The sequence below is a fragment of the Tupaia chinensis genome, unplaced genomic scaffold (assembly GCF_000334495.1).
Source record: "Tupaia chinensis unplaced genomic scaffold, TupChi_1.0 Scaffold138910_1, whole genome shotgun sequence".
NCBI lineage: Eukaryota > Metazoa > Chordata > Mammalia > Scandentia > Tupaiidae > Tupaia > Tupaia belangeri.
Window position 1 is genome coordinate 1,906,647 of NW_006198801.1, and position 11,463 is coordinate 1,918,109.

The following is an 11,463-nucleotide window of genomic DNA, read 5'->3' on the forward strand; positions in this document are numbered from 1 at the left end:
CCTATAGCAAAAACAAAAACAAAAACAAAACCTCTCCCCCCCCAAAAAAAAACTCACTAGGTCCTTAGATGCCAACTATGCGGTTGACGACATATAGGATCTAGCCACGTAACCACCAGGCCGTGGAGCCTGCCGTGGGAGGAGGTTATCAGTGGCTGTCACAGTACCTGGGGGATGCTACTGACACTCCAGAGATCCAGGGTGCTACGCGGACTGCAGTTTCCAAAGTGTCTCCCAAACCGTTTCCTCTCTTTCATACTCTTCCACATCTTTGCCATCCTCATTAAGCTGGGCAGCCATGCCCCTCCCCTTGGCACCAAGCAGACCTCTGTGACTGCCTCAACTTTCCGAGCACTGCAGAAGTGACATTGCTAAGGGATTTCTGATGTGGGTCATCAAAGGACCAGCCGATGGCTGACTATCTCAGGATGTGTCCTGGGGTCTGTGGCATGCTGCTAACTGCTCACTGGCTCCTGGGACAAAGGTGGGGTTTGCGGGGACAGAGTGTGGGGGGAGAGCCTGGATTTCTAGCATTTGTTGGTTTCTTTTCTTTTTTCTTTCTTCTTTTTTTTTAAAATTTCTCTATAGTGTGCGCTCACCAGAGAGAGACAAATACATAAGGAGAGATAAAGTGAGAAATCACCCCCCAGGGGGTTGACCACACTGCAATCCCTTCTCCATTCTCCTCTAGGGATTTGGGCATTCATGTGTGCCCAGTGTGAGTTTTAAGCCACCAGGTCCGGGACTTGAACTGTGGCCAACTATGGGGGAGTCCATATGGGGCGAGTGCACTTGCCAGAAAGTCAGACAGAGACAGAGAGACAGAAAGCGAGAAATCACCCCCCAGGGGGGATGGCCACGCCGCAATCCCTTCTCTTCCATTCTCCTCTTGGGATCTTGGGCACGCACGCACATGCACCCTGCATGAGTTTAAGCCACTGGGTCCAGGATGCGAACCGCGGTTGGTTACATGGGAGTTCAGTGGCATAGCCATTATGCTAACTGCTGGTCCCCCCAGTGCATTTTTCAAGCCTCCAAGTACAGGACTCAAACCATGCAGGCGGCCATGTGGGATCCAGCACTTTAACCACCAAGCCACTGGTTGGCCCCATTTGTTGCATCCCATCTTGGATAATGGTAAGCCACCAACAGCAAGTCCCTGAACTGTGAGGTTGGAATGAGTTGGGAAAATCTGTGCATGATTGGCTAGAACAGGGCAGGGTCTCCCGCATGCCACTCTGGGCCACTCCGTCTGGCTGCCCTAAAGTCTTCATGCTGGAGAGACCATGTGCAGATGGGACGCTTGACGAGTGCTGGCTGTTCCAGCCTCCTGCTGCCTAAGGCTCTCCATTCCTGGTGGTATTCACACGAGTGAAGCAGCCCCAGATGGCCCAGCCCCAGCCTCTGTTTCTCTGGCGGCAACTGCAGGACAGCGCCTGAGGACCACCTGGCTCTGCACAGTCAGTCTCCAGAGCCATAAACAATCTTTATGTTTTTGTGAGAGGTTTTTGCTATAGGGCACGTGCGCTCACCAGACAGACAGAGAGAGAGAGAGACAGAAAGCGAGAAATCACCCCCGGGGGGATGGCCACACCACAATCCCTTCTCCTCCATTCTCCTCTCAGAATCTTGGGCACGCATGCACACATGTCCAGCGTGAGTTTGAACCACCGGGTCCGGGACTCGAACCACGGTCGACTACATGGGAGTCCAGTGACATAGCCATTATGCTGACTGCTGGTCCCAATAGTCTTTATGTTTAAGTGTGCTGTTACAGGGCATTCGCTCAGGGATTTACTCATGCGTTGCATGACATAGGTAGCAAAAGAGAGCCAGCTGGTGGCATGATGGTTGGGGTGGCGGCACCCCACATGGACTGCTTGGCAGTTCTAGTCCTGGACCTACAGGCATAAAAAACAAGCCAGGCATGGAAACCAGCAGTTAGCACAATGGTTATGTCACTGGACTCCCATGTAGTCGACCGTGGTTCGCGTCCCGGACCCGGTGGCTTAAAACTCACGCTGGGCACGTGTGCGTGCGTGCCCAAGATCCCGAGAGGAGAATGGAGGAGAAGGGATTGCGGCGTGGCCATCCCCCCGGGGGGTGATTTCTCGCTTTCTGTCTGGTGAGTGCACGCACCCTACAGTGAAAATCTCTCAAAAAAACAAACAAACAAAAAAACAAGCCGGGCAGGGCCAGCAGGTGGCACCAGCAGACAGCATGGTAGTTAAGCTGCTGGACTCCCATAAGACCACAGTTCGAGTCCTGGACCTGGTGGCTTGATAATCACGCTGGGCACGTGCAGGCCCAAAATCCCAGGAGGAGAATGGAGGAGAGGGAACTGTAGCATGGCCATCGCCCTTGTGGGATGATTTCTCATTTTCCCTCTCTGTCTCTTTCTGGCAAGTACAGGTGTCCTATAGCAAATTTAAAATAAAATGAAACCATGGGAGAAAAGATTGGATTACAAAGATTCAGGATCTGCAAAGCCTATCAGCACTCTTTGGCAATGGGAGGAAGTATCTGAAGTTGCTAGGATCCCACTGCAGCCTCCACCAGGGTAAGTGGGAGCAGCAGGAACTCCCACTACGGAGTCAGGCAGAGCTGGGTTCGAATTCTGCCTCTGCCTCTTCCCAGGTTGTTTCTTAAGTTTGTTACCGACCTCTGATCCTCATAGACACAAAAATTGTCTCCACCTCAAGTTAGTCGATGTGTGCATCGAAAGACAAACATCCCTATGGGACCAGCAGTTAGCGTAATGGCTATGTCGCTGGACTCCCATGTAGTCAACCATGGTTCGAGTCCCGGACCCGGTGGCTTAAACTCACGCTGGGTGCATGTGCGTGTGTGCCCAAGATCCCGAGAGGAGAATGGAGGAGAAGGGATTGCAGTGTGCCCATCCCCCCCGGGGGATGATTTCTGGCTTTGTCTCTCTGTCTGTCTCTGCCTTTCTGGCGAGCGCACGTGCCCTATCTGGCCAGGCCCCGTCACCTATAAAAAAAACCCCTTAAAAAAAAAAAAAAAAGAAAGACAAACATTCCTAAGCCACGCCTGGGACTCAAGGAATAAAATCTAATGGTAACAACAACAAAAACCCACACAAAACCAACAACAACCAACTAGTAGGTTCTAGCTTTGAGGATGAGGGTTTAATCATCTAAAATAATAAGGAACATGGGGCCAGGCACTGGGTGGCACAGCAGTAACGTGACTGGACCCACATAGAAAAGGTCCTGGGTTCTCATCCTGGGACTTTCCCCAGCATGCCAGGCACACACACACACACACATAATCTGTCACTGCAGAAACTGGGGGTGGGTCATGGTGCAAAGACCTCATTGGGGGTGTTAGTCTCTCTGTCTCATGGGATTAAAAAATAAGAAGAAGAAGAATCAGGAGCTCAGAGCGAGATGCCCTCTGTAGTGAGATGCCTTCTGTGGATTTACTTTGTCTCACTTTGAGGAGGTGGGGCAGCAGGAGGGAGCACAATTACACATCGCTGCCCAGTGACCTACAGCACTCATGTTGAACTTGAACCCCTCGCAGGGAACAAGTGAGCAAAGCCACCATGCCAGCGCCAGAAACTACCTCCAATGACAATCCGTGAAGAGATACCCATGCACAAACTGGGCATTTTGATGTTGGGATCCAGGATGCACTTCTGCTGTGTGTGTGTGTGTGTGTGTGTGTGTGCACATGCTGCATGCCCTTGCATGTCTTTCTATTTCTTTTTAAAAATTTATTTCCTTTTTTTTTTTTTGACAGGTTTTTGCTATAGGGCACATGAGCTCGCCAGAAAGACAGAGACAGAGAGACAGAAAGCGAGAAATCACCCCCCAGGGGGGATGGCCACGCCGCAATCCCTTCTCCTCCATTCTCCTCTCGGGATCTTGGCCCACATGCACACACACCCTGTGTGAGTTTAAGCCACTGGGTCTGGGACTCAAACCATGGTCGGCTACATGGGAGTCCAGCTACATAGTCATTATTCCAACTGCTAATCCCCCCAAATTATTTCCTTTTTAACTTCTAAATTTTTTCAGAGGGTACATGTGCTCACTGGAAAGAGGCAGAGAAAGTAAGTAAGAAGGCACCCCCTCTGGGACATGGTCCCACTGCAATCCCTTCTCTCGCCCTCTTGTCAGGATTTGGGGCACTCATTACACGTGCCCAAAGTGTTTTTCAAATAGCAGGGACTGGGGCTCAAACCAGTCAGTCAGTCATGTGGGGTCCAGCCACCTTGACCACCAGACCACAGGCTGGGTCCATGTCTTTCTATGTCTCTTTGCACATTCTGAGAAGGATCCCTTCCCAGAATGGGAACCACGAAAAAACAATGACCTTCATTGCTGTATAATTTACAGTAAGAAAATGCACACAGGTAAGCATACACTCTAAATTTCAACAGCTGTCTACATCTGTAACCATGACCACAATTTCTATGACTCCAAGAAGTTTACCCCTTCCCAGTCAAATCCTCCCATCTCTACTCCCAGGCAACCACTAATCTGTTTCCTGTCACTACAAAATTCAATTGTTCTTTTCTTTTTTCTGGAGAGGTTTTTGCTATAGGGCGCGTGCGCTCGCCAGACAAACAGAGAGAGACAGAGAGACAGAAAGTGAGAAATCACCTCCCCCCCCCCAGGGGGATGGCCACACCGCAATCCCTTCTCCATTCTCCTCTGGGGACCTTGGGCACACACGCACATGTGCCTGGTGTGAGTTTTAAGCCACTGGGTTCGGGACTCGAACTGTGGTCGACTACATGGGAGTCCAGCGACATAGCCATTACGCTAACCTCTCACCCCCAATTGTTCTTTTCTTGAATTTCATGTAAATAGAATCATATAGTTCACCAGTTATTCATTGACAGCATCTTCGCTTCAAGCTGTGAAATTAGTTTATCTTGAAATATTTTTCCTTTGCGGGGCCAGAAGGTAGCATGGTGGTTAAGGTGCTGGACATTGGTGACCATGGTTCAAGTCCCCTCCTGGGGTGGCTTGAAAACCACACCAGGCATACGTGTGAAGGATTGCGTCACAGTCGTCCCCCTAGAGGGGTAGGGAAGTGATTTCTCACTTTCGCTTTCTCTCTCTCTCCAGTGGGTGCACGTGCCCTAAAAAAAATTTTCTTACTTTCCATCTCACTGTCTCTGTCTCTCTCTAGCGAGCCCTATGGATAAATCTCTAAAAAGAAATTTCCTTTGCAGGCTGACAGGCTGTTAATTTTTTTCCGGTAGAGGGCGCTGGAGAGGAGTTGCAGGGGGAAGGGGTTTGGCTTCCAGCTCCCAGCTTCCAGATCAGGCTCCCACAGGGCAGGCAACTAGCTATTCCTGCAGGCTGCATGCTTGTCCAGCTGCAGTTCGGTTTCTGCAGGTATAAAACGGGCTCCCTAGTGCCAGGGAGCTTCTCCAGCACCTGGTTCCTGCAGGTAGTCAGCAGTGCCTGCTTCAGCCGAGACGCTTCCCTGTACGCTGCTGTCCCCAGTAACCCCCCACCCCCCAGGACGGCATTCTGGCAAATTCCGTTGAACAGCATCCCAGGACTGCTCTGGCCCTGGGTGAACCATGGCCAGGTGTGCTCCAAGGTCAGGATCTCGGCTGGGCGGCTCACCTTTCTCGGGCTTTCTGTCTTAGACCTAGGAGTAGTGGCTGCTCTCCGCATCTGCTATTTCTATGCTCTTTGGCATTCTCTTTCTTTTTCCTTCTTTTTTTTTTATTATTATTATTTTTTTGGTAGAGGTTGTTGCCTTAGGATATGTGCACGCACTAGAGAGACATACACAGACACTGAGACAAGAAGGAAAGTGAGAAATCACCCCACTAGGGAGGGCAGCCCCTCCACAATCCCTTCTCCTCTTCTTCTCCTGGGATCTTGGGCATGCACACACAAGCCCAGTGTGTTTCAAGCCACCAGGTCTGGGACTCAAACTTCAGTCGACCATCTGGGAGTCCAGCGACATAACCACTATGCCATCTGCTGGCCCCTATTTTTCTTTTTCCTTTTTTTTTTTTTAAAGAATTATTTTATTGGGGGCTGGCAGGTGGTGTGGTAGTTATGGGTCCTGGACTCCCATATGTCGGACTGGGGTTCGAGTGCCAGACCTGGAGGTTTGCTTTCTCTCTCTCTCTCCCCATCTCTGGTCAAATGAAAATAAATAAATAAATGAAATGAAATGAAATGAAATGATTCTTTTTTTAACTTTATTTATTTATTTGTTTATTTATTTTTTCATTTGACCAGAGAGGGACAGAATGAGAGAGAGAGGGCAAGCGAGTAAGCAAGCCTCCAGGTCTAGGGCTTGAACTGCGGTTGGCCATGTGAGAGTCCAACACCCGTAACCACCGTGCTACCTGCTGGCTCCTATTTCCTCTTTTTTTTAAAGTCTGTTTTCCTTCCACGAGCAAGGAGAGAGAAAGAGAGAGTCAGCACCCCAAACAGTATTGTTTTCTTTAATTATTTTTAATTCACATACTTCCAGAGAGCTTAGGATTTTTATCTACTAACTTATATTAATGTAATATAAATAAATAAGAAATAATATATATATATTTAAATGCCAAAGTGTGCTATAATATATCTCATTTATGCTATATTATAATATATTTGTGTATAATATATTATAATTTATATTATATTTATTTAATTAATTTATTGAATTTGCTATAGGGCATATGTGTTCACTAGAGAGAAACAAGGAAAGTGAAAAAGCAAGCCACCAGGTCCAGGACTCGAACAGTGGTCAGCCATGTAGGAGTTCAACATCTTAACCACCATGCCATCTGCTGATCCCCAGTTCTGGCTTCTTCTGTGCAGGACTTAACCACTGTGCTGTAGGATCAGCCCTGAACAGAGTCTTTTTTGTTTTTTTTTTGATAGGTTTTTGCTATAAGGGCGCGTGTGCTCGCCAGACAGACAGAGAGAGACAGAGAGACAGAAAGCGAGAAATCACCCCCCAGGGGGGATGGCCACGCCGCAATCCCTTCTCCTCCATTCTCCTCTCGGGATCTTGGGCATGCACGCACATGCGCCCGGCGTGAGTTTAAGCCACCGGGTCCAGGACTCGAACCACAGTCGACTACGTGGGAGTCCAGCGACATAGCCATTACGCTAACTGCTGGTCCCTGCCTGGTGTGAGTTTAAAGCCACTGGGTCCGGGACACAAACCGCGGTCGACTGCATGGGAGTCCAGTGACATAAACAATACACTAACTGCTGGTCCCCTGAACAGAGTCTTGATGGCACGATTTGTCCCCAGCTTTAGCCAGCCCCAGATCATGGGTATGCAAGTGCCTGACATATACAGGGAGGTCTCTGGACACAAACCTGGAACCTTCCCAGGTGGGTCTCCCTCACAGGGCACTGTATTTTACCAATATTCCACCTTTCTCTTGTTATTTTTTTCTTTTGAAGAAATTTTTGCTATAGGGTGCATGCACTCGCCAGAGAGACACAGAGAGTCAGAAAGCAAGAAATCACCCACCAGGGGGGATGGCCATGCCACAATCCCTTCTCCTCCATTCTCCTCTCGGGATCTTGGGCATACATGCACACGTGCCTGTGCGTGAGTTTTAAGTACCTGGGTCTGGGACTCGAACTGCGGTTGACTATGTAGGAGTCCAGCAACATAACCATTACACCATCTGCCAGTCCACTTGTTTGTTTTTTAATTTGCCAGAGGATACACGCACTTGCCAGAGACACAAAGGGAAATGAGAAAGCACTCTGCCCCCCATGGGTCCTGGTCATGTCTTAATCCATTCTCCTCTGTTTATCCCTCCTTTTGGGATTTTGGGACTGCACACACATGCAACTGACATGTTTCTCAAGTCTCCAGGTCTGGGGTTTGAACTGCTTTGTCAGTCATGTGGAATCCAGTTGCCTTAACCTGGGCCGGCCCTGACCCCCTCTCTTTATTTCTGGGTAGACAATTTCCCTTACTCTAATTTCTTGTTATTGTTAATAATTCTATATATTGGGACCAGCAGATGGCGGAATAGCTACATGGCTGGACTCCCAGGTAGTCGACCGCAGTTCGAGTCCTGGACCTGGTGGCTTAAACTCACATCGGGCATATGTGCATGTGTGCCCAAGATCCCGAGAGGAGAATGGAGGAGAAGGGATTGTGGCATGGTCATCCCCCCTGGGGAGTGATTTCTCACTTTCTGTTTCTCTGTCTCACTCAGTCTCTCTGGCGCGTGCACGCGCCCTCTAGCAAAAAAACCTCTCAAAAAAAAAAAAAAATTCTGCATATTAAACATTCTTAAATGACTATGTGGTTTCAGCTCCCTGGCTGGACCCTGACTGATCTCTATAGCACGTGCTTCCTGCGTCTAGTTTCTCAGTAACGCCTGTGCAATTCATCCACAGTGTTGTATATACCCATCAGTCACTTGTGGCTTTTTATTCTGAGCCGGACTCCACTGCACAGATAAACCTCAATCTGTTTCTCCACTCCTCATGATGGACGTTTGGGTTGTTTCCAGTTTGGGGCTTATGAATAATGCTTCTATAAACATTCACGTCCAAGTGTTCGTGTGGACATATGTTTTCATTTCTCTTGAGTAACTGCCTAGGAGAGGAATGCTTGGGTCATATGGTGAGTGTACATTTAGCTTTACAAGAACATGCCCAAGAGTTTCCCAGCATGACTGTGCCATTTCCATTCCCAAGGACAACGCACACACGGCGCAGTTGCTGGTGCCTGGTACTGTCAATCTTTTACTGATTTTACACAGAACGGTTTCCTTTTCATGCCTTCAAGAGATTTTCCTCTCCGACATTGTCACTTAACAATTCGAACTCTCTTTTGACCTTGAATTGTAACATTAGTGGTGTTTCTTCCTTTCTTTTTAAAGAATTATTTATTTGGGGACCAGCAGTTTGCATAATGTCGCTGGACTCCCATGTAGTCAACTGCGGTTCGCGTCCTGGACCCGGTGACTTAAAACTCACACCAGGCGCGTGTGCATGCGTGCTCAAGATCCCCAGAGGAGAATGGAGGAGAAGGGATTGTGGTGTGGCCATCCCCCAAGGAGGTGATTTCTCGCTTCCTGTCTATCTATCTCCATATGTCTGGCGAGCGCACATGCCCTATAGCAAAAACCTCTCCAAAAAAATTATTTATTTAATTTTATTTATTCATTCATTTATTTTCATTTGACCAGAGAAAGACTGACACACAGCCGGCAGGTCTAGGACTCGAACTGTGGTCGGCCATGTGGGAGTGTCCAGCTGGTGTTTCTAGCTTGCATCAAATAGTTATAAAAATCATCAACAAGGGCTGGCGCCTTAGCAGGGTGGTTAAGTGAGGTGTGTGGGGAGTTGGATGCCGGATGGCCAACTACAGTTCAGATCCTGGCCCCAGCGGCTTGAGAAATTCACTGTGTACACATGTGTTCCAATCCCAACAGAATGGAAAACCGGTTGCAGTGTGACCACACCCCATTGGGAGGGGGTGCTTTTGTGCTCCCACCATGAATGCATGAACCCTCTAGCAATGAAAAAAAAAAAAGATTTTAAACTTTTGCAGTTCAGAAGACACTACTGGGACAGTCGAGTGGCGTGGTGGGTGAGGCAGCTGGGTCACACGTGGCTGACTGTATGGCTGGAGTCCCAGACCTGACGACGTGGAAAATATATCAGGCACGTGGGGATGCTGTCCAACATCCTGAGAGGAGACTAGAAGAAACTGTGGCATGACCATCCCCCCCAGAAGATGATTTCTCACTCACCCTCCTATACCAAAACTAAAAAAGAAAAAAGAAAAAGAAGACATTATTTTGATTTGGAAAAGACAGGGGCCAGTAGACAGCATAGTGGTTACGTCTTTGGACTCCTACCTAACATGATTTGAGTCTTGAATCCAGTGGCTTGAAACTCATGCAGGTTTGAGACCAGCAGTTAGTGTAATGGCTATGTCACTGGACTCCCATGTAGTTGACTGCGGTTCGAGCTCCGGACCCGGTGACTTAAATTCACGTCGGGTGCATGTGCGTGCGTGCCCAAGATCCCGAGAGGAGAATGGAGGAGAAGGGATTGCGGTTCGGCCATCCCCCCTGGGGGATGATTTCTCGCTTTCTGTCTCTCTGTCTCTCTTTGTCTTTCTGGCGAACACACGCATCCTATAGCAAAAACCTCTACAAAAAAAAGAAAGAAAAAAGAAATTCACGCAGGGCGCGTGTGTATGTGTGCCTAAGATCCCAGGAGGAGAATGGAGGAGGACCAATTACAGTATGGCCATCCCCCTGGGGGGGGTGATTTCTTACCTTCCTGTCACTGTCTCTCTCTCTCTCTCACTGAGCACAAGTGCCTTAAGGCAAAAACCTCTAAAAAAAAATTGAAAAGACAAGGTACAGATTGGCAGAAAATATATGCAAATTGTATATATGATAAAGTACTTGATCTGAAATATATTAAGATATTAAAATTCAATAATAAGACAAACAGACCAATTTTAAAATAGGCAAAAGACTTCAACAGACATTTCACCAAAGAAGATATACAAACTGCTAGTAAGCACATGAAAGATGATCAAAACAATTAGTCATTAGGGAAATGCAAATTAAAATCACAAGACACTGCTTCACACCCACTAGCATGGGTATTATTCAAAATGATAATGCTGACAAGTGTTGGCAGGGCAGGGAGGAACTGGAACCTTCATGGGGAGACCTGCTAGGGGAAAACGGAGGCGGGGGAAGGGGGCCTCCCCCCAGAGTGGGAGCGACAGTGGATTTTGGAAAGAACAATCACATAGACACACAAGTAGAGAAAAGTGGGGATCGGGCGGACCACACATCTCTAATGGAGAACGTCCTGGCCCCCTGTGTCTTCCCCAGGTTTATTCTTTTATAGGGCAATGGGGGGAGGGAAAAGCGGAAGGCAAAGCTAGGTGTCGTCTGTTATTAGCTGCAGCTCTGGGGCATCTTGCAGCCCTTGGTCTAAATAAGCCCTGCCTGGCCTTCTCTGGCTGAAAGTTTCCTTTCATCTTGGCTGGCTGTGCAGCATCCGCCCAAGTGGAGAGACATTTTTTTTTTTTTTAAGCTCAGATTCAGCTGCTCCTTACATCCCTACACCTTCACACAGTACTGGTGGGAATGTAAAATGGTCCAGCCAGCTCCAGAAAAGTTAAGCAGTTTCTTTTAAAAGTTGAACATTAGGGGCCAGCAGGTGGCATGGTGGTTAAGGTGGCTGGACTCCCACACAGCTGACTGTGGTTTGAGTCCTGGATCTGGCATCTTGCTTTCTCATTTTCCCTCTCTGTCACTTTTAAAAGATAAAATAATGACAATGAATAAAATGAAATAATTCTTTTAAAAAATTTTATGTATTCATTCAGTCATTTTCATTTGATCAGAGAAAGACGGGCACACAGAGAGAAGGAAAGTGAGAAAGCAAGCCACCAGGTCCGAGACTCGAACCATAGTCGGCCATGTGGGAGTGTCCAGTACCTTAACCACCA

General features: G+C 48.1%; 1 protein-coding gene across 4 annotated transcripts in view; it reads right to left on the reverse strand.

Moving 5' to 3' along the window:
• Positions 1-11,463, reverse strand: part of LOC102498578 (F-box only protein 17) — a 42,228-nt gene that overhangs the window by 27,932 nt on the left and 2,833 nt on the right. The gene's annotated exons all lie outside the window — the stretch shown is intronic.